The sequence below is a fragment of the Homarus americanus genome, unplaced genomic scaffold, assembly GCF_018991925.1.
Source record: "Homarus americanus isolate GMGI-L3 unplaced genomic scaffold, GMGI_Hamer_2.0 scaffold52806, whole genome shotgun sequence".
Lineage (NCBI taxonomy): Eukaryota > Metazoa > Arthropoda > Malacostraca > Decapoda > Nephropidae > Homarus > Homarus americanus.
Genome location: NW_024720773.1, coordinates 8,933,663 through 8,957,869, shown reverse-complemented (window position 1 = coordinate 8,957,869; position 24,207 = coordinate 8,933,663). Strand labels below are relative to the sequence as shown.

The 24,207-nt window shown below is 40.1% G+C and overlaps 1 protein-coding gene across 1 annotated transcript in view; it reads left to right on the top strand.

Moving 5' to 3' along the window:
* The first annotated feature begins 4,575 nt into the window (after positions 1–4,575).
* LOC121861032 (solute carrier family 45 member 3-like) overlaps positions 4,576–24,207 on the top strand; it is a 33,573-nt gene continuing 13,941 nt past the window's right edge. The window contains exon 1 of the mRNA XM_042358515.1: positions 4,576–4,667. The gene's annotated coding sequence lies outside the window, so the exon portion shown is untranslated. The remainder of the gene's footprint in view (positions 4,668–24,207) is intronic.

Sequence of the window (24,207 nt, the reverse complement as noted above, 5' to 3'; positions counted from 1 at the left end):
ATTTCATTAAATAGTAATAACAATATTTACATATCTTGGGTATTCCAACTGGCCAGTGTCTTGAGACCATACTGTGATTTTATATACCTGTACAGTATAAATATTGTACTGTATATATATATAAATTTCAAATCTTAGTATATATACAAAGTACTGTACTAGAAAATTTAACTATCTATGTGATGTGTTACAACTTAGAGTACAAGTTTCCCTTTATCGATACTGTACTGTACTTGTGGTATGCATTGCTTCTAAGCATATATTTTATTTATATTTTCAAGTGCCATGTTTTTTTCAGTTTGCTTTGCAGACCCGATCTGTTAATGATTAAAAGAATGTCTTTTCCAGTTGGTATATCAAGGTAAACCTTCAAATGTACAAAAAGAGTCTTCACTTTCTCAGTACAGTACCATGTACATCAAAAAGGATTTAATTTCACCAAATGAGATACTTTGCAATGCTGAGTGTTATATAGTCAGATGATTCCCTGTCTTCATTTGCCTCTGAAAGAGGACCTTTTACAGGTTAAATGTAGAGTTTCAAAATAATATAAAATCTATTTGACTTTCTTCTCTTCTAATGACAATTCACATTGCAACCCCACAGAGTTGTCTGATGTGCATTTTCAAACATGGCCCACTCTCAGATGAGGGTACTTTTCATTACTCCCATTTTCATTCTTGTATAATTATCTCCTCCTCATATTTGCCTTTGTATTTTTTGAACACTTCATCTATTAATGGAATTACAGTATTTATTTTATACTCCAACTTTATGAAACTTATGGTGTCATCTATTTCTGTCTTTTTAACACCTGTATTTCACCCCAAAAATAAATAAGTACATTAGTTCAATATTTGGTATCTTATTAAACTTTCTTTGGGGGAGATGCACTTAAAGGTACATAAACAGCTATTGGTTTTGGGGGAGGCAAAAGGTTGAAGTTAATGGTCCTTGCTAACATAATATATGGTTTGCACTCCTCTTGTTTGTTGGTTTTGAATATTTTAAGTTTTGCAACCTAAAGCAGAGTAACACCTTATAAAATGTTATTGCTGTTAGTCATAGGATAGGGAATATATTATAGGAGTGATTGAAGGGCATAGGGAAGAATACCTTGCTTGTTAGGTGGGGTATAGCTTATGCAGTACGGATGGAGATATTCAATTCTCGTATTCTTAGTTAAATATATATATATATATATATATATATATATATATATATATATATATATATATATATATATATATATATATATATATATATATATATATATATATATATATATATATATATATATATATATATATATATATATATATATATATATATATATATATATATATATATATATATATATATATATATATATATATATATATATATATATATATACAGTACTGTAGCACAGGGGCATATGTATTTATCTTTTTTAGTCAGGTAAAATAAAACTATGAGATTTGTGTATGAACTTAATAGAAAAGAAAGACTTTGGCCCAAATTCTTTTATTTCAGACCCATATGTATGTACCATATGTCAATTAGTTTCACTTTGTGCACAATGATTTTTGTGGTGATGGCAGCTCTGCCCAGAATTAACACTCTATAGATTCTTAAAGGAATGTACTGTACTCTGGCTGTCAAGAAATGTGATTTTACAAAGTAACACATTTCTCACAAAGTATCTAGATTAAGTTACCAGCAGTTATTTGCATTTACAGTTCACTTATATGATTATATCTCTTAGATATTTGCTTTTCCTCTTACATTTGTGTTATAGAAGAATGTACTGTAATCAGAATTGTATTTTGGTGAAACTTGTATATAGTTACAGTACCGATGAATGTACTGTAGTAACAGATAATTTTTTATTTAATCAGTGTTAACATCCAAAGGCTCATGTGTTTTTGATGTTGACATTTGGTTAAAGAGCCTTAGTTTTGATGAAATCAAAATATTAGTTATGAGGATAGTTAGAGCATAGTGTGTTATGTTCATTATCATTTCCTAAAATATTTGTTAAATACAGTACTACAGTATACTGTAAATGGTCTTGCACTGTTTAATGTATGTTTTAATTGTGTCACTGTTAGGACAATCATGATAATTTTGATATTTTAGATTTTTTAAAGCATACCTGTGAGAATTCAAATTTCACTTGAAAAGAGAAGGATATTGTATCTTGATTTTGATGTCAAAAGATAGTCATTAAATAGATTTTGCCCTCTGTTTTGTATGATAAAGCTGTATTTTGTCATAGCTTTACCATACAATACCATTCATTCCTTTTAAGTTATCACCTAGATAACTGTTGTTGAATTTGTATATAGTGTTATGCTTTCATAGCACATAGAAATATGTAAATGTGTATTATAATACAGTATAAAGTTCTGTAAATAAGGTTGAAAATCAATGAATATTCAGGTGTAAGGACAATGACATTTCATAGAAAGTGACAAGTTAAGACATTTGTTTAACATTTGCTGAAAACCTAATTACCCAATTTGATAAACAGTATTGACTAAATTCAAAATTTAACTTAGTCTGTGGAGAACTTAACATGTCTTAGCATGTAACTTCCTGTGAGTGATTGCCATCATGCCTTTTTTATTTATTGTCATGTGCCTAATTTCATATTAAGGATATGCCAGATGGAAAGATTCCTAAGTACAGTGCTTGTTTAAGTATTAGTCATGTGCTAGTTTTTTTTTCTGTGATATTGTAATGTGCACCCAGCTTTGCCTTACTAGGTATAATCCTTTAATGTTCAAGGTTATTTATAACATACAGTACTGTGCTGTTAATGACAAGCATCAGCATATTAGTTCATCATTTGGGAGCCATAACTTTACAACTTTGAACATTTAATTTTTTAGCAAAAGTTCCGTCTTCTTGTTGAAATGTGTAACTTACTTTCAGTGGGTTTTTCCAACAATGGTTTTATAGAGTATGGAGTGCCAATAAAGTTGAGAGAGATATGATACATTCTCATTGTCAAATGATTGTTTAGGAAGTACGGATTTGTATAGATATTTTGCACAGTTTATAAGTTTTCATCACATCCATATCCAATTTAAATAAAGAACTGCAATATATTGAACTTATTTTTCCCCCGAAACATGTGATGCCCCATGATATGTAGGTAGACATTCATTTATAAAGTATTCTCTTTGCCACTGTTAGCCACTTGGGCATGTGATTTCAATACTGTAGTATTATTTATTAACACAATGTCATTCGTATGACGAGAAGAAATACTCTATATACATAATTAGAAATTAGGTGGTACAGCAAAAAACAACAACATTAATTTACTGTTTCTTTACGTTTCTATATTCACAATATACTTACCTATGATTCACAGTATACCTCTACTAACATGTATTCACAATACTGTATAGCTAATACATACTTTAAAAACTGCAGACAGCATTCAAGTTTTCAATTTACCCTATACAGTACAGGTATATTTCTAATACAGACACTTCTCACATCAGTTTTCTATCCACTGTTATCAGCTTTTTCTGATTCCATAAATGTCATTAACAATTTTTTTCCTACTCGAGCAAATTTGGATCTCTTGAAGATTAGGAACCCTGGTTACTGATAGGGTGATTAAAATTCAGGTATGTGAAGCTGAGGATTCTTCAGGTGGGTACTGAGGGTCACTGTACCGATGACTAAGGTGACAACTGAGGTCCACCTCTTCTTAACCTGGAAAGGGGGTAAAACTTCCAGTGAGTCCTGAGATCCACTATGGTCTCTTCTTAAACTGAAGTTATTTAATAAAAAGAGAGAGGCTTCTATATTTTCAATTGGGTATAAGTTAATCATGGCAAACAATACCAATCAGACTGTCATGATACCTCTACTGTGTGAGGATCCTTTGTAAGTTATTAATTGGTTTAAATAACATGGACTTCCAAAATATGAAAAAATTATGATTTATTACAGTGTACAGTATTGGGTTCTTGTGAAAATTAGGCACCCCGGGTAATGTCGGGCAGCTTAAATTTACGGTGGGTTAAGTGGGAATGACATCTTCAGGTGGGAACTTTTGGGGTGCCTAATCTTCACAAAATCCAAATCTCCTTAATACCTTTTAGCACTGGTATGCCAACCTTCACCCCACCGCTCCTTGACCACATTAATCTAATCCCACTCATCATAACTGTACATCTCTCGTGAGATAAATATTCTCTGCATGTAAGGCATCGCAGAATCCCCACACAAGCTATATGCTATCAAATCCATCGTTCTTCTTTTATCCCTCAGCGGATCTCTTGCAAGAAAATAAATTAGCAATATACATACTGTACTGCACCGTATCGTCTGATGACGGAAATTACTTTATAATTCTCATGTACGCCACAGACGTTGAAACTAGACTCCAAGTTTCAACGTCTCATAGTCAATGAGTAGACAAAATCAGCTAAGAGAAATATGCCACTAAGGTAATTCCACCCTTGTCCAACATTTGAAGCGAGAAAACAGGCCAAATATTTACTTCCACCCTTGTGAACATTGCTGGGCATCCACCACCAGGGTCCCCCCAGACCGCCCCCACCCCCACCAGCTCCACCATTGCTTCTCTCCTCAGTGTTGACAGAGTTGCCGTGGTGACGAGAGCTCCTAGTATCTATGCTCCGTGTGCTGCATCAACTGGGGTGACGTATATCCTGTTATGTTGTTTACATAGTCAAGTTATCCAAGAGATAAATTAGTGTACAGTGTATAGATAATGGATCGAATATTGTTACGGAAATAAGAGGCTAGAAAGGGTTTTTTTCTGTGAACTTGCATGTCAACGTTCAGTTAACTTGGGCAAGCTGAATCTGGCACTGGGCTTTATGTAGTAACGCTGTGAGGGTCACTAAGTGCAGCCATGGATGTATGCTTTTAGTGTGAAGTAAGTGCCCAGATGTTTATACAGCTAATTATATCTGCAACATTGTCATGTATATAACGCTAAGCACTGCCAGCTGTGTTGCTCTTTATGTTATCACGGAAGCCAAGGTTATTTCATATTTATATTACTCTACCATAATCATTTACTTTATTAGAACTTGAGAAATATTACCAATTAAGTTGTTGAGACATCGTGTCGTGTAAGGCAATTATTGCTTCATTTCGGCATTCGATATAAAAACTTGGGTTACATTATTACACAGGTTTTGCAACACTGACCTAAGCTGCTCCTGGTACCGGACAGTCAAGAACAAGCAGTGATACAGTGAATTTCTGGGTCCACTGTGTAGTAGACGTCACTGATATACTAAAATTACTTGTGATGATGTTATATGAAGTGAGGTATTGTATTATGGGCCATACACAAGATTGAGAAACATATGGGAGATTTATTGGTGCTTTTCTCATTTCAAAGGTTTTTCAGTGATAAAAGAAGTATTGCAATGTTCATGTTCGTTATATCTGCTTACATAACTCGAAACATACTGTAATTTTTTTTGGATGTATTGAACAGTGTAACAATGTTCAGTATTCAGAAGTCCTGGAGCTGTGATTTATACAGTGAACTCAGCATTTTAGTGATAAACTGTGAGTATTAAATTGATATTCTGAATAATGACATTTTTAAAGGAGGGTAAATAAGGGTAAGATGAATAAGGTTTTGTTATGTCAGAACTAACAAGTGAATTAAGCCTTAGTGTATAGAGACATTTAGGTCTCTGCTAATGTGGCTGTTCATAATGGTCCAAAACATGATTTATTACCAAGTGTGTAGCTTTATTTGGGGGTATTAGTTCAGATAGTTATGCACCTTAACTACCTACTGTAAGGTATTTTGCCATTGAACATAAATGCTTTCTTACCCTGTGAAATTAGCAAAAACTGCACAAGCTATATGTTTTGTGTAACAGATAAAATTTTTTCTGTTAAACACAATTTGATGGCTGCTCCCTCTGATCTTCGACACAGCGATGATTCTCTCTCCGCCTCCCTAAAGTGTGGAAGGTTCCTTTTATAGAAGTGTTTTTTGTTTTTCTATGATGACAATAAAAGATAGATATTAGTTTACAGTAGATTAAGATTTGTAAGTTTGGTTAGGTTGGTGTAATTTATAAATGATGATTTATATTATGGCAGTAACCAGTATGTCCGAGCGCGCGGTTTACACAAATATCTTTAGTTTAACCTGACCTGACCTAACCCAACCCTCTAATTTCCCCCTAATTCAAAACCTTGGTGATCATCTTACATTAGTGTGTGATTATTTGAAGATTAATACTGGTACAGTTCTGTACAATACCCCGGAGTGTTCTGTCATAAAACAACTACTGAATACGAGTATTGGTTTATACTGAATTATTTTCTGCATAGTTATTGTAACCTTTACTTTGTGTACTGTAACATTTTAGATACTGTATGCAGGCAGATGTATAAAGAACATATTAGGGCTGGCCATTTTTTTCCATGATGTGTTATTTACTGGTCCTGTAGGGTGAAGAAAACAGTACAGTAATGTGCTGAACAATGGAGTTTATAATGGTTTGCCCATTTTACCATAGGAATGACTGCTCTATCTTCTAAGGGATTACTGTACTGTATGAGAAAGGTTTTGTCGAAAATGTCTAGTATAAATGACATGCCTGGCAACTCCTTATGGCAAGCTGTCATGTTTTGTCATGTAATTTTAATGGCAGCCAATTCAGCCATGGTTGACATCTGACTGACTAAACATGATGTTCCTGATACAGCCTCTTTACAGGTATGTGCTGTGCAGTACAGTAGCCTAATACTATATTTTACTACTGTATCTGTCCTATGATGTGGCAGTCATAAAATTTTTTTGAATTTCCAAACCAGATGTTATGGTACTAGCCATAACATCTTGTTTTGAGATTATCCCTTGTTCTATTAATTATAGGATTTGTCTGTTATGTTATTATGTAATTGCTTCAATACCAGTACGTATGTGTAATTGTTACGTTTTGTAAAACATTGATGATAATTGTTTACTTCTGTAGACTGAAATGTTTTCCTTACTAAGCTGTGTAGGATATGAGTTTACTATTTAATTTATTAGTCACCCTATTCATTTAAGTTTCAAGTAACTTTGACAGAAATACCAGAATACAGTACAGGAAGAATCTGTGGGTCCACCAGTAGGGGTGAGGAAGTACAAGCTTAATGAAAAGGGTTTTCATGGGACTGGGAAATGGTTACATTATTGAGTTACAGTATTGGATGGTAAATAATTATCATGGATTGTATTGCATTCATATTTTTATTTATCCCACATTATTGTACTGTACAGTATTACACTTGCTATACTGTACAGTACAGTACATGTTATTCCATGATGTTGGTAGCTCAGATCCGAGTTGTAATGAAGTAATGAATGTACAGTGTAAGAAAAGACAAATGTAATGTAACTTTAGGCAAATTAAGAATTGTGTCTATAGCCTATGAATTTTTTTTTGTGAAACTTTTGACGTTTTTCTCCGAGCATCATTGCCGGACCTCATCCTCCCCTGGGTCTTTATATCCTTCCCCTCCCTAGATGGGAAGGTCTTGGCCATCAGGAACATACTGCTTACCCTTCCCTTCAACATTCAAATACATTTATGGTGCTATGAGCTACTGTACTAGAAATAAGCATCTAATGGCTTTGTTGACTATTCCTGGTTGAATTGCCTTACTGATTACAATTGGTTTATACCTACATCGTCTAGGAACTGTTCAGAAACATTAGAAATTGTACACTGTACCTTCATGGTGTATTCTCATTCTCTGTATACAGTACAGTATCAGCATTATCTATATGCATGTTAATTATAAACTAGTATGGTGATTTTACTGAATAAATGTTATTATTATTGGATCACCTGAAGAATCTCCACCCCAGCTTATTTCACCCAGAGACTAACCACCCTGACACTATTTGAGAGATGGGGTTAAGTTAGTGAGGTTAGCATTAGGGTGGTTAATCTTTTGAAGATTTTTTTAAGGGGAGGAAAGGGGGGACCCATTTACCATAGCACACAGGCACTCTACTGCCCCTAACTGATGTCGAGGTAATAGTCAATAATTATTTAGCTTCATCTCAGAAAGTTGTTTTGCTTGTGATGATTGGATTGTTAATGTCTCTAGTTTTATTTGATTATTGTTTTGGGGTGTAGTTCAGGAGAGGGAACATTGTTTTGTTGTAAGCACTGATTATGGATGAGTGGTGTAGGTACACAAGTCCTCAGCATCCCTCGGGCTATTTGCTAAGGCTATCCACTCAGTATGTGTGTACTTGAGGTATACTGATCTGATGACTGACTCATTCTTCTTCCCTTCCTTCCTTCCTTCCTTCCTTCCTTCCTTCCTTCCTTCCTTCCTTCCTTCCTTCCTTCCTTCCTTCCTTCCTTCCTTCCTTCCTTCATCTCACTTGGATCTCGGACATGCCCATTATGGCTATTCGATGTTTGATTTAATTATTTTTTTTTTTACTTACCAGCGTATTAGCTTTTTGGGTGGTTGGTCTGTTCTTTGTTACTTTGTCATGGACTCACTTATTCAGTGTTAGTTACCAGGACAGAAGAAGTATCTGGACAAAACCTGTGATATTTGTTTGGTAGGGTCACACTGGATAAAAACCTTATCTCGCATCTGTTTAGGCCCGGGGATATTTTTTTAACCTAAGATTGCTTGTTCCTTCTCTCCAATCTTGCTTTAGCATTTTGTTTCCTCCCATTTTGCTGCCTCTTCCATATTCTCTCTCCCTAACTTTCCATGTCTTTTTTTTCTCCTAGTATTTTTCAATCCTTCCCTCCCTCTCTCCTTCCTATGTCTTGCACCCCTCCCTACCACTTCCTTCTTATATCTTGCAATCCCTTTTCCCTGACTCCCTGAGGGACATAGTTTCTTAACCTTTAGGTAAAAGAAAAAAAAATATTCTCATGACACAGTGCAGATCAGTGTTAAATTGTCACCCTTAGTGGCATCTGAGGAATGTGTCAATTTGTTCAAGGGTTGCCTGGCAGTGTAACTTGAGTTGACACAGTGTTGTGCGAGCGAGAGAGAGAGAAGCTTCTTTGTTAATCATTAGTGTGTGTGTTGGGGGGGGGGGGTTAAATAGTGTTCATTACATTATTGTGTGTTAGTTTTGAGTGTATGTTTGTACGAGTATTAATGTGTTTATGGGCTCTTATAAGAGAACACATCCCAATGTGCCCCAATCTTAATAGGTTTAAGTCATCATGGGTCACCAGTCTTCAATAAACCTCTGCCATAAAGGTTTCAAGTCTTAATAGGGTCCAATCTTAATGGTAAGAGTGGAGGCCCATTTAACCTGCATCCTGAACATCGTTTCTGGCAAACATGTTTAAATATTCTTGTGCATATCGTCTCACGCTGAAGTTGGGAGCAGATAAATCTGCTTGAGTCATTGTTGTGTTATCAAATGACACACACACATACACATGCAGCGGAAGAGATGATAGCCACTCCACACTCTGAGGATGATAATAGGTGTTTGACTCACGTAGTTAGTGTTTGAAAGGTTGATGTCTTATCTCCATTACGTTGATATCATTTCTCTGTAGGTTATATCATATCTTGGAAGTAGATAACGTTTCTTCATACACTATGTCATTTGCAGTCGAATATTATGTTTATCATCATTTCAATACATGCCAAAGTTTTAACAGGATTAATTCTGGCATTGTATGTTGCCTATTCTGAAATCAAGTTATTATTGTGCTCTAGATCACATCCGACAGTGATGTGTATTGCTAGGTCTGCTGGTAAAGTTATTCATCTTAGGAACCTCAGTGAATCCCACACCTGTTTGTTCTGAGGGAGATAAGTGACAGGTGCAGGGAGGTGTGTATAGCCCTTCCACCTAGTATTACCTGCCATGGAACTCATCATGCTCTCCTTACTGACAGAGACGAATTGGTTGGCTTATACCCGAGTTACAGATCTTGTATCCCTTGCCTGCCTCCCCCCAGACCATAGTGCCACTTTACCCTGACCATAGTGCCACCTCTGATAGACCACGTTTTCACCATCTTTCACCCCTTTCTACTCTCCTCTTTTTTACTCTTCGTCTACCCTTTCTACCCTTCTCACCCCATGTTCCCTCTCCCTTCCACCATGTTCCTCCCCCTCACTCCCTCTCCCTTCCACCCTGCTCCTTCACTTCGTTTTCTCCCTTCCATCCTGCTGCTCCCTTTCCCTATCCACCTTTCTCCTCCCACCGTTCCTTCTGTCAATTCCCCCTGCGGCTTCCCTCTCCCTGCGGCTCCTCCCCCTTCCTGCGCCTCCCTCCCCTTCTTGTGCTTCTCCCTCACTGTTACTCTCCCCTCCCCTGCGGCGCCCCCCCCTCCCTGCAGCGCCACTCCCCTAGACCCAGTAGAGGCGTGACATGGTGACCTATTTTCCGTATCCACCGTGACAGGACAACCCACGTCAGCTATATAGTATCGTCCATCGTCATGTATGTTTTTATTCCTCTCCTTCGTAACCCATGATTTATTGGGTAATACTGAAGTTAGGGTCAAGTAGGAGCCTTACTGAAGTAGCTGGGATGGTTAGTCGTACTAGTTGTAGTAGTAGTCGTAGTAGGTCAGGGTACCGAGGCATTGTAGGCATTCAAATAAAGGTATGTGAACCAGTCATGTTTGAGGAATATTGTTAATAAAGAAAAAATTTATGTAATCATTGCTACTGTGTCCTGGGTTCGATTCTTGGCCCGAGACACACATTTGGGAAGGGTGGTGTGACCCTACCAAACATCTCGGGGTACTCTTGTTAACTCCTGTACTAACACTGGGCGATAAATTTCATAACAAGAGTAGACAGATCGCTAGTGAGCTGATGTGTGGTGAAATGATACCCACTAATGGCCTACGGACGTCTGACCTCACATGCAAAGAATAACCAAGAACAAAACATTAGCTGCGTTTAGGCCTAGTTGGTGCTGTGGGGGAGGAAATGGAGATAAAGGTACGGATGAACCTAAAAATTAACCCCAACTTATTTTACTCAATTAAAATATATCAATTACTGTCTAGAGGAGAGGGGGCGGGTGTGTGTGTGGGGGGGGGAGAGGGGGCGGGTGTGTGTGTGTGGGGGGGAATTTGGATTTAGCGTGAAAGAAGTTTTTATTTTTATACTATGTCTTCCTGTCGCCGCCCACCACTACACCCGACCCCCTTATACATTACGGAGTGGGTCAGGTACATGCCAGGTTGATGAAGGTCAGGGGTCACATTCCCAAAAGGTCTTTAGGATGGATAGTCTTAAGAGGTAACACAAAATTACTGGTTGATTAAAATACAAAATTACATTAAAATTATCCTAAAATTCTTGCTTTAAATTGATACTTTTACTTAACATTAAACAGTATAAGGTGATTTTTTTTACGTGTTTTTTGTGTTGGTGTCTTGAAGTTTTTGTGGAAAGTTTAATTATTTTGTGCTTTATCGTAAGGTATTGTTATATGTTCAGTAAGGAGGAATATTTACCGTAGACGATCCTTTGTCAGGTTCCGACCCCTCAAAGGTGACTTGTTAATAACGCATTCAGCCACCACGCCGCGGGGCTGGTGAGTGGCTGGCACCAGTGAATGGGTGTGTCATGATGCCTGCCACCACGTCACTCTGTGTGTGTGAGAGAGAGTCGTGACGTGGTGTGGAAGTAATGAAGCATACATACACCAGGCTTTTACGCCCTTAATGCATGAATCATAAAGGCAAGCATAAACTCCGCATGCTTCCCAGATGGGCGCTGTAAACACTTCTGCGCTTCACTTTGCGCAGGATGTAAGGGGGTGCCCAATAAACTAGCCCCCTCAGGGGCAATAAAAAAATTACATACAAATGCAAAACATGTATATCCACAATAAGCGCGCGCGCGCACACACACGTACGTAAACACGGTTACACCAACAGTGAGGGAACTTGAGACTACCAACAGTTAAATAGTGTCAGGCAGAGTGTTCATTTGACCCTTCACACCCTCCCTCCCTTGTCCTGGCCTGCTACCACGCCTTCACCCTCTCTCTCTCACACTTCCCTTCCCTCACGCTTTCTTTCCCTCCCTCACATATTCTCTCTTTCCTCCCTCCCTCGTTGAAATCTGCCCTCCTTCCTTCCCTCATTAAAACCTACCCTCAATTACTCCTTCTCCCCCTCCCTCCCCCCCCTGCATCTCACTCTGGCTCCTCCCCTTCTCTCTGTTCCCTTCTTCATCAGATTCTCTTTCCCCTCTCCCATCTTACTTTATCCCCTTCAACTGCCACACCCAATCTTGCTCTCCCTCCCTCACCTGCTGTACACTCACTCATTCTATTCTCCTTCCTCTCCTCATCTCACCGAGGAGGAATCGTAAATTATTCTCTCTCTTTCTCCCTGTCTCTCTATTTGGTCTCATACCACTTCCTACCCTCCGTCACCCATCAACCACCACCACAATCTTTCCTCCCTCATCCGTCACCCACCACCATTACCTACTACTCACCCACCACCACCTCACCCTCCCTCACCCACCACCACCTCACCCTCCTTCCACCATCACCACCTCAGCCCCCTCCAACACCTCTCCCTCACCCCCTCCACCACCAACCTACTTTTCGTGGTTTTTTCTCTTCCCCATTACAACACGTCACATGAAAGGTCAGTGCTTGCTACAGATAACCTTGGGTGTTAGTGTGGGGGCCTGGCTTAACACCCCTCCCTCCTCCCCCATGTAGGTAAGGTAGTGAAAATGAGTGAAAGTGGCAGGGTGTGTACGGTATGGTGTGCAACACACACACACACACACAACAAAATTCAGCCCATAAGAACCCGCACCGATAGATATAAGAACAGCACCATCCCATCTATTTTTAAAATATTAAACAATAACTGATTTATGTACTGTACAGCCCTGTAAATGTATTCTATGCATATTATATCATTATGCCTAAATCAAATGTAAGTCTGTATATTTTCAGCCACCGGCTGCAACTCTAATAATAAACCGTTTATTATTATTACCTCACACACACACACACATCAGACATAACAACACCGTTTTCTTCACTGAACCAGTGATTTTTTTTTATTCAGATGTATATAGATTTTTAATTTAATTTAACCCCAGAATTACGCTAGAATACTTTACTATAAATTAAGCCAAACCGGAAACTAATGTCGAAATATATATATATATATATATATATATATATATATATATATATATATATATATATATATATTTTACAGTATCAGATAGTATTTGTAGTTATACAAATGTGGTAAATGTAGCTTAGTAAATTTATATAACTAGTGTTTGTATGTTTGTTTGTAATCTGTTGAGTCCCTGGGAAAAAATCCTTTGTGGACCGCCTGTTGAGAGCACCGCGTTATTGTATTCTGGCATTGTCTATATACATGTTGGAATTGTATACCCGCTGTACTGTAAACGTGCATGACGATTTGACAGAATAGATAAATGCCCTCGGTTTTTTGAGTTCACCTAATATCGTTTTGTGTGTGTGTGTTTCTGTATCTATGTCATGTGTTAGAGGGGATTAATGGGGACCTGCTACTGCGTCGTCATTCAAGGCCGTGTGAAGTTAACTCTCTCCTCAACAACCAATTTCAAAGATTTTATATGACCTTGAGAGAGACAGACAGACTGACTTCATATTACCTGTATCGTGTGTGTGCAGTGCGCCCTTGGTCTTACGGGTTTCCCACACGTTTTTGTCGAGTTTTCTGCCACATTTCCTCACCAACAGTACATGTGGCCGTGGCCGCGTAGGCGATGTGATGAAGTGTTGAGCAATTGAAACTTGTGATCTGGGTTAGTGGCGTCTAGGGTTGCTGCTTGGTAATGTTTGGACGTGAGGAGCCGGATATATGTGTGAACGTGAGGAGCCGGATATCTGTGTGTGGACGTGAGGAGCCGGATAAATGTGTGGACGTGAGGAGCCGGATAAATGTGTGGACGTGAGGAGCCGGATAGATCTCCTTATTCACCATCCATGTTTCAAGATTGTAAGCTGTGTCTGGAAAAGTTTTGACCGACATCAGTAGTTGGGGAGAGGGCGGGACATTTGGTGTTTGTTGTCGTGACGAGTTCATCTTAGGACGTGTAGTCTTCCCATTACCCTCATGAAAACGTAGAAATCTTTCAATCTTTCAAATCTCTTCACTGGTTATTTTTCTTTTCTTTGGGTTGTATATGTAATGTGTTGTTGAAGTGTTGACCAAGAGAAGTGGACATTCCTGGGTCAGTGGATGTTTGCTGCTTCTGTATATGTGGTCGAGTTAGTCTATTCATATGCACCATTTTCGGTTTTGTTTTTAAAGAGGTGTTGAAATATCACCCACCAGGAGAGACAGACAGATATCATGGGTCAGTGGACGCTTGCTGTCACTATACTCTACATAGTGACCGTCAGTGGTGTAGTCTTATCTGGTCCATCACCTCGCCACCATTGTGTGTCGTGGTGTAGCATGTGGTGAGCTTGACACTCGAGCTGGGAAGAGATAGTCAGCTGTGTGAAGAACAAATCAAGATGTATAAGTTCCCTCCAGACGGCCCCTAGGACACAGTTACGTATTTATGGTTTTTTTTTTACGTCGTGTGTGAGATGTAACTTTGTCGATAAATGGTGGTCAAATTTAAGCTAGTGAAATTGATTGATGTGAGAAGTTATTTACATCTTTGTGTTAAGTTCTCCTCTTTTCCTTTATCACCAGACGTAACAAACAGTGCCTAATAAACGTGGCACAGTTCAACCACCTAAATACGCACACAACAACCACCACAAGAGCAACCAACCCACCTCCTGTGTTCCTCCGCCACCCTCATGACGTCATTCACACAAAAAACTGTCCTTAAGAGTGTCATTAAGTTATGTTGCTGTTTTTTCCTGCACACAACCATCACAAGGCTCGTATTTATGTGTCTTTATTTAACGTGTTGTTGGTTTAAGGACTCCAGAGACTAGTGATGGTGGGAGGAAACTGTGGGGAGGCTGGACGGTCAGAGTAACGGGGTGTGGGCGGGTCATACAGGGTATTGCTGGAGGGAGCACTCCTGTCCTCTATACAGTGAACGGGTACTGTATTTCACCTTTATTTGCCTCTCTACAGTATACAGTTTATGTATGAGTTTCACTGATTTACTGTACTATACTGTATACATTTACGAATAACTGAGTACCTCGCAAGCCTACATACATACATACATACATACATACATACATACATACATACATACATACATACCTACCTACCTTATTTACCTAAAGGCTACCCACTAGAGGTGACCTGGGCAGTGACCTGGTTAGGATCCACTCATGCATACATACAGTACATAAAAATGCTGAAGAGAACCTGTAGTTATGAAATTGTAAGTTATATAATAGATGTAAATTTGTTTGATGATTTTACTGAACATATGTCTGTCTGTCCATCAAAGTACTGTACTAGAGTGTTAAAGATGGCGGTGAGGTTAGGTTAGGTTAAGTTATGTTATGTTATGTTATGTTATGTTATGTTAGGTTAGGTTAGGTTATAAACGCGTTGAATTGGGGTTTGTGGGGTGGACACTGGACAAGTGGTCCCTACGCCGCGCCAGTGACGTAAGAGGTGATGTTTTTTTGTGTGCATTGTGTACCGTTAACAGAGGGTACACTACAGGCCAACGTAACGGCTGATGACGGCATTTATGTAATATTCTGTTTTAGTCTGTTTATTGGTTTGGCTTATCAATACATTCTGGTTTAGGGTTTTGAAAAGTATGACAAAATTATAACTGTATTGTAAAGGAAGATGATTATTATTATTGTTTTAAGTTTGTTCAAAACGATGGTATTATAAACATGAAAAGTATCCCTGGTTGTTAGGAATTTAACGAGAGTGTAGGAACCCCGAGAGGAATGGAGTGCAAATCTCAAAGCGGAGGAGCCAGTGTCTGGAGGACTGTCTGTCTCTTAGTCTGTCTCATGTTAACACTACTTGGCAACTGCTGAAATAGGGGGTGCCAACCTAACCCAAATGTATAATAAGTGTTTGAGCCTAGAATTTAAACCCTTATGGTTAGGTTAGGTTTAAATTCAACTCTATTACAAAATAAAATGACGTGAGTTTTTTTTAAAGTTATAGCGGAAATAATTCGTTGTGTGAAAAATAGTGGAACATTATTGATTTGTATTTTACTCAAGGAAACGAGATAAGACTGGGGATGTATGTGTGTGTGTCGTGGAATTATATGCAGCTGATACTCAAGTATTTCTCGTGTGTGTGTGTGGAGGGGGGGGGGGTATTGTGTACACGTGAGGAGGAGATGTGGTATGGGAATATTCTGATGAAGTACATGCCGTGTTATGTGTTACCAAGCAGGTAGTAGTGTATAGCGTTGTGGCAGTTCTCCGTTGATGCTAGGTGAGTATCTGTCCCCCCCCCCTATCTTCCCCCCACCCCCTCCTCCCCCTCCCCCATCAGTATTTCAAAGCTGTCTGTCCTAAAAGTTCATTAAAAAAAAGCCTGAAACTGTTCGTGTCTTTGAGGGGTCGTTTCAGGGCATCAGAGTTGTCACGTGTGTGTGTGTGTGTGTGTGTGTGTGTGTGTGTGTGTGTGACGTTTTAAAAAGTCTGTGCACCCAAACATCATGATAGCTTAACTTTGGACCCCCCTCTAGACTGGACCTTAAAGCAATGACGCACAGGTGTTGGGGTCATGTATTTCTTCTCACCCAAACTGAATTTTTAGCACACGCATGCACACAAATGCACTTAGCTCTCTCCAATCATCACCATGACCTCATCCGTAAGTTTGGGGAGAAGCCTTTACACCATCCTTTGAACACCGTCTCCTGCTTCCACCTGAGATCCTTCGTCCGTGAATTGCTGTTCGACACTCTACTCCCACCCAGCCCATACGACCACATACTGATCGATATAACAGCCCAATTCCAACCACTGTACAAATGATCAACAACTCTTGGTTAGCTTGTGTGTTTACTTCTTGGTAATCTCACCTTTGTACTGTGACTGTGCTGGCTAAGTGGCTCTCTCTCTCATTATGTTTTATACATATACCACTTACATCATTTGTATATCTGGATATTTTCAGTTTATAGCTTTCGTGTTTGCTTATATACCGTTAATTACTTGACACGTTAACACTAGATGATTACAGATTGCCCACGAGGGGGCTAGTTTATTGGGCACCCCCTTACATCCTGTGCAAGGTGAAGCGCAGAAGCGTTTAAAGTGCCCATATGGGAAGCATGCGAAGTTCATGCTTGCTTTTATGACTCGTGCATTAAGGGCGTAAAAGGCCTGAAGGGTCATGGGTTTTGTCAGCAAGTTACATAAAGTGACAGAATGATGAGTGTGTGGGGGGAAAATTCCCGGTACAATTTATCTGTTTATGGTAAAGCGTGGCAGGTCCCTAATAATGTCAAGTACCAGGCATGATGATTCGACTACACTGTTAGGAAAAAAACGACCTCGCCAAAACTCTCCAACCCACTCTCCCGCCCACTCTCCTGCCCACCCCCTAGCCCACCCTCCCACCCCATAACCAACCCTCCCACCCCATAACCCACCCCCTAGCTCACCCTCTCTCCCAACCTCTAGCCCACCCTCTCTCCCCCCTTCATACCCGCCTCATTAGGAAACTCTTAAGTTGGTGAAAGACGCTGGAGGTGAGGTTAAGGGCCGCAGCAAGGTGTGTTGGCGTCACGGCGCTCAGTTACAACTGTTGACTGAACGCGGGGGTGTCGAAGTGTGTCAACTGAACGTGTATAGTATATTGGTGTGTGTGTGTGTGTGTGTGTGTGTGTGTGTGTGTGTGTGTGTGTGTGTGTGTGTGTGTGTGTGCTGTATTTTTTTTTGTAAATGATTCCTGAACGCAGACAAATTGGAATGATTTTTGTATGTGTTTTTGCTTTAAATTTTGAGGATATGGTGGGTTATTTTGTGTTTATTCCTGAACCTAGACACACTGGATGATTTTCCCCTATTATTTACTTTTTTTTTTTTAAATTCCATTACCTTTTGGAGTTTCGTTGTATTTACATATTTTTTGTGTGGAGAGGTGTTTTTTTTCTTGGTTTTGGGGATAATTTGTGGGTTTTTGTCTTGAGTTTAGAGACCATAGTTGTATTTTGTAAAGACAATTCCTGCGTTTTATTATTTTAGATTTTTTTTTATGTAAATCCTGTTATCGTCTTGCGATTGGTTATCTTGTCTTCACGTGATTGGTGAGTTAAATTACGCTGCCCTTGATTGGTTAGTAGTCGTGTCTTTGATTAGCCAGCCAGCCGGTACGACCCACACCTAGATTAACACCACCTGGTCCGTGTAATATACCTGCTTAATTTACACCTGTTGCTTTACTCACACCTGCTAGAGGGAAAAGAGGACTCGTCGTAAGACCACGAACATGCCCCTGGGTTCTAGAGAGCGTTCCTGAGATCTAGAGAGCGTTCCTGGGATCTAGAGAGCGCCCCTGGGATCTAGAGAGCGCCCCTGGGATCTAAACAGAGTTAATTTCGGACCTCTGAACTTTACCATGCTCAGAAATTCAGACGAGTTAAACCACAGTCCTTAAGGGGTTTAACCAGCTCGTTGAGGACAGAGGTTTAGCACGTTGGGGGCGGTGGCTTAACACTCTGAGGACGGCCCAGAGGGTATACTCGTATATACCTGTGCTGTAGCAGGAAGCAGCTCCACCTCACCCGACCGGTCACCAATCCTCGCATGTTGTTTACCTTGTGATTGTGTTCGGGCAGGTAAGGGTATTAAATATACCTGTGGTGACAATTTGGATGTTCGGCTGATCACTCAACAGGTGTTTATCTCGGCCCAATACCTTATAGATTGGGTCGTTTAGTGTCCGGTTTAACCCCTCTAGTACTATGTTACCCCCCTCCTAGTAGTGGGGGAGGGAGGGGGTATTCAGCCATGCCCCCTCCAGCCTCCTGTTGCTTACAAAAATACTTAACTGGATGGAAATGAAATAATGGTCCTTAATTCGACTTTTGTCTGCCACCTTCCCCTTCCCTTCCCTGAAACGTGTTCGCACCATTGCCTCAGAGTACAGTAAATCATCCCATTGAGTACGATGTCTTAACCCCTTGAGTTCGTTGACTTGACCCTCCCCCCACCCCTCGAATACAACGTTTTAACCCCCTTATTAATAAGACAACGATCTTATTCTAGTATATAATTCTTATACAATCTTAAGTTTCCTATATATTTTTTACGCATAGCTGTTCCCTACCCCCTCCCTCACCCCCTCCCTCCCCCACCCCCTCCCCACAAAAAGACACACCTGACCCCTTTTTTATATTTGAAGGAGAGTAAAACAGAGCCTTGGGTGGTACCGGTCTATCGTGTGTGTGTGTGTGTGTGTGTGTGGGAAAACTAGGTCACGGGAACAAGATGATAACTTGACTTAAAAAAAAAATATAAATAAATAAAAGTACCGACCACGGGTGTGATTATAAGCCTTATATTTTTTATTTATTTAATCAATGTTAAGACCAGTCAGATCCAACGTGTATCTTATCGTTTTATTGCCATGGAAGGGTACGGATAGCTCAGCTTAGATTAGGTTAAGTTGAAGTTTGATTAGATGAGGTTGGATATGGGTTTAGGTGACGTTAGGTTAGGTTAGGTTAGGTGACGTTAGGTTAGGTTAGGTGACGTTAGGTTAAGTTAGGTTAGGTTATGTTATGCTCATGAATCTGGACCCAGGTAAACCAGATCGTACCGGTATAAGTCCCCGTGGAACTGGACCGCGGAAGACTAGATAATGAACCAAGAACTGGACCGGTGGGGAGGTAAGAGGTGGGGAGGTAAAATGTGTACGTACTTTTAAAAATGGTTATATGTGAGTGGTGATAGGGGAGACAGGTGTGTGTGTGTGTGTGTGTGTGTGTGGTGTAGTGAACGTGTGAAATGACCTGTGTGTGTGTGTGTGTGTGTGTGTGTGTGTGTGTGTGTGTGTGTGTGTGTGTGTGTATGTAATACCCTCCCTTTGTTAAATTCTTGATGGGTAGATTACGACATTTCCATATTACATAAATGGATTATTAATATTAGGGATAACGATGTCAACTGAGTCTCTCTCTCTCTCTCTCTCTCTCTCTCTCTCTCTCTCTCTCTCTCTGTGTCCGATTTTAAGCAACATCCTAAACAAGACACTTATTTAATTTATTTTAATTTCATATGTTAACAATTTTCACCCTATTACTGTCGTGGTCATTTCAATAATCTGGATAAATTGATATAAACCAAGGCATTACAGGTGTGAGAGACCTGCTGGGTAGTTAGGTCAGCCACGTCGGCGTTTTGGTTGGGTCAGGGAATGGTAGTGGTCTTTACACCTCTGTAGGATGCCCCTCCCCTCCCCCCCCCCTCTTCGTCTTTAATTAGGAAGGTGGTGGTAGGTGTTATAGAGGTGGTGGGAGGTGTTAGATTGTGGTGTTATGAAAGAGAGAGAGAGATATGCTGAGGAGAGTGACGCAGGTGGTATGTGGTATTCGAAGCAGGTGTTTGTGGGTGCTACAGGTGTCCGCTACAGGTGTTGGTTGAAAGATTAATGTTTGAATATCACCCACTTGACCCCCCCATGTATTTATACGAGGTAAGTAATGGGGGGGAGGGATATGTTAGGGGGAGGGGGTGGAATGGTAGAGGGTGTGTCGATTAGAGGGTGGAGGGGTAGTGGGTGTGTCGATTAGGGGGAGGAGGGTAGTGGGTGTGTCGATTAGAGGTGGAGAAGTGAGTGGGTGTGTGTCGATTAGAGGTGGAGGGGTAGTGGGTGTGTCGATTAGGGGAGGAGGGGTAGTGGGTGTGTCGATTGCGTGAATTGGGAGAATTAGTGGAATTGTGTCGGTTAGAAAGGGGAGGAGGGTAGTGGGTGTGTCGATTGGGGAGGAGGGGTGAGTGGGTGTGTGTCGATTAGAGGAGGAGGGGTGGTGGGTGTGTCGATTAGAGGAGGAGGGGGTAGTGGTGTGTGATTAGGAGGGAGGTGGTGGGTGTGTCGCTTGGGGTGGAGGGTAGTGGTGTGTCGATTAGAGGGTGGAGGGGTAGTGGGTGTGTCGATTAGGGGGAGGAGGGGTAGTGGGTGTGTCGATTAGAGGGAGGAGGGGTAGTGGGTGTGTCGATTAGAGGGAGGAGGGGTAGTGGGTGTGTTTATTAGGGGAGTGTAGGTTATACTAGTTTAGACATAAGGTCGATATCCACATGTGTGACTGATGGTGAACTCGACCTATTAATACCTATGCGTGTATGCACAGATTACACTAATACACACTTATTTTAGTTTATTATATTACACTAATACACACTTATTTTAGTTAATTATATTACACTAATACATACTTATTTTAGTTAATTATATTACACTAATACATACTTAATTTAGTTAATTATATGTATACACACACACACACCCGCACACACCTGTACATGTCACATTAAATTGAAAAGGTACCACTCAGTGAGAACCATAACACGTAAATAATGTTTTCTGCCAGGTACGCTTGGTATACTAACCCATGTACGGTTAGTGAGGTTAGTAATGAAGTTATTTATGTTTGTTTTTTACTCTGAAATTATCGAGATGATTGTTTTATCGGCATTTCTCAATCATCCTTATTTAGTGAGACACATTTACCTCTTCAGGATATGGCTCATTTGCATACCAATACCATTCCCTCTCTTCCTCCTCGACACATCAGTTACCCCCATCCAACCCTAACCCCCATTCCCCCCTAAACCCCATCCAACCCTCCTCCCGCCTCCACTCTCCCCTCTCTGAGTCTCCGATGGCCGAATCTCTCTATTTACATGGTGAGGGAGGACGTGCCTACAATTTCCTTGGGGTCCTAATCCTGAGTTTTGGCTTCGTGATGCAGCCTCCATCCTGGTTGCTGAGATGGCGTGTTTCTATGGTGTTTGTGAGGTGGTTTGATAGCTGTCGGATCCACCTGTCGGGTTAGTGTCAAGGTGGGTTATAGAGTGTATTCTCTCTCTCTCTCTCTCTCTCTCTCTCTCTCTCTCTCTCTCTCTCTCTCTCTCTCTCTCTCTCTCTCTCTCTCTCTCTCTCTCTCTCTCTCTCTCTCTCGTTCATGTGTTCCTCAGTGCGTTTCGGAGATGGTTAGTTTACTCGTGGTATCTGCCGGTGATGCCTGATGTATAAGTTAGGTTAGTCATGCCCGTGTACCTTGGCGAATGACGGAGGTGGTGTAGGAATGTTGACGGACTGCAGGGAGGAGGAGGAGGAGGAGGAGGAGGAAGAGGTGGGTGGGTACTGCTATAAATAAATGCCAACTTTTTCCACTTACTTCCGTCCATATGTGTGTGTGTGTGTGTGTGTGTGTGTGTGTGTGTGACCATATTCAGAGAGATAATACCATATTTATGTGTACAGCACGGAAGGGGTCCAGCATCCATACAGCACATGGTATACTAAGCCTTTGGGATATATACACCTCCCTGACTAGAATATTTACCCAGATATTATAAATTATCATAATCAAGTCTCAATGTCATAAAATATGACTTTGTTGATATTTAATGATTTCGTTCGTGGCGCTGTGGTCTTGACGTAAGCAGGGGTAACGACAGACTAGCGGAAGTCAGCGGTAACGTTTATTTATTATTTAGTACATATGTTATCGGGATATACAGTGAACTTCCGTGCCTCTTAAGTTTTGTCTCATAAATGTTGTTAACGGAGACGGTATAATCCCGTGGTTTAGTTTTAATTGTAGTGTGTGTGTTAGGTGTTTATTTTATGTGTATAATTTTGTAAACAGTCAGACGTGTATATCCTACGGGGACATTGTTAGCATATAGCCGTCATCTGTATCGTTTTTTACACTGAAGTTCCGGAACACACACACACGAAACAAAATTAACAACAACATTGTTTCGTGCTGAGGCCATTATGTTCCCAAGGTGAGTCGCAGGTGGGCACACACACACACACAATTAGAGTAGAACCAATGGTTAAAATCGTTGTTCATGCAGTACCACAAATCAATGATGTAACGTGGTAGTGCTAGTCATTGTGATCAAGTATGTAGTTGTATCAGACGGTAGGCATTGAAGGGGGGAGTGTATAAATACTAGGGGTGATAGGCTCCAAGGTTTAGTATAGGCTGAGGACTGAGAGGACCCACACTTACACGATGGTTCTTATGGCATGGTAGTTCCGTTCACTTGAGACCTACACCTTGAAAGCACACCTGTGTCTTGCCACGCTACACCCACAACACTCCTCATCATTCTCCACCTCACACAAGGCCTGGGTGATGAAGCTGAAGTGTGACGTGAGATATAGTCATTAAGAGTGAGTAATTAACAAGTGTGAAGATTATTATTATCAAAGTACCGTGCGATCTTGTTACCGTGTGTTTTGATTCATCGATATGTTTGTTAAAATGTTATGCCTTTTAACATTTATTTGCCATTATTGTACAGGGTGTGTGTGTGTGTGTACAATATGACAAAAAACTGTATCGTGTCAATTTTGAGCCACTGGATTAATTAAACAAGCATGGATTTGTGTACATATTTAAGTTGGCACCACACATTACTAACCACCACACACGAGGCTCTAAAACACTCCCCAAAAAATGTTTTAACATAATTCACTAATTTATTTACTTCCTAAGACTATTTTAACACGAAGACTTTATACATATGTGTCCAGGTCTTAGTTTTTATGGTTATTAATCTACTGTACACTACTGGCAGGGAGTGGGGGAGACACACTGCTCACTACCCTTATTCAGAACTGAGAGATTACGCCATATCCCTTGACTTATACACAGAGACTAGTACAGTATAGTGTGTCCTGGGTTAGCTGTAACTATAATATCTATCTTAATCTGTAGTCACAAATTAGATTCTATTAAGTTTACTCGTAAATTAAATTTCTCTCAAGTTGCGAGCTTAAAACGTACCTTTCTTAGTCACAACATAAGCTATATCATGAATACTTATTATCAGAGTTTCATTTTTTTTTTTTTTTTGGAAATGTAGAAAAATACGTCATCTAAAGTTAATATCCAAGATGGCGGCAGAAACACACCTGGGGCTGTACCTGAGCTTCACCTGTGCAGTATGTTACGTTTACATCGCCGCGTTCACCTGAGGTTACTGAAGTGGTTGATATAGGCTATATATATATATATATATATATATATATATATAGAGAGAGAGAGAGAGAGAGA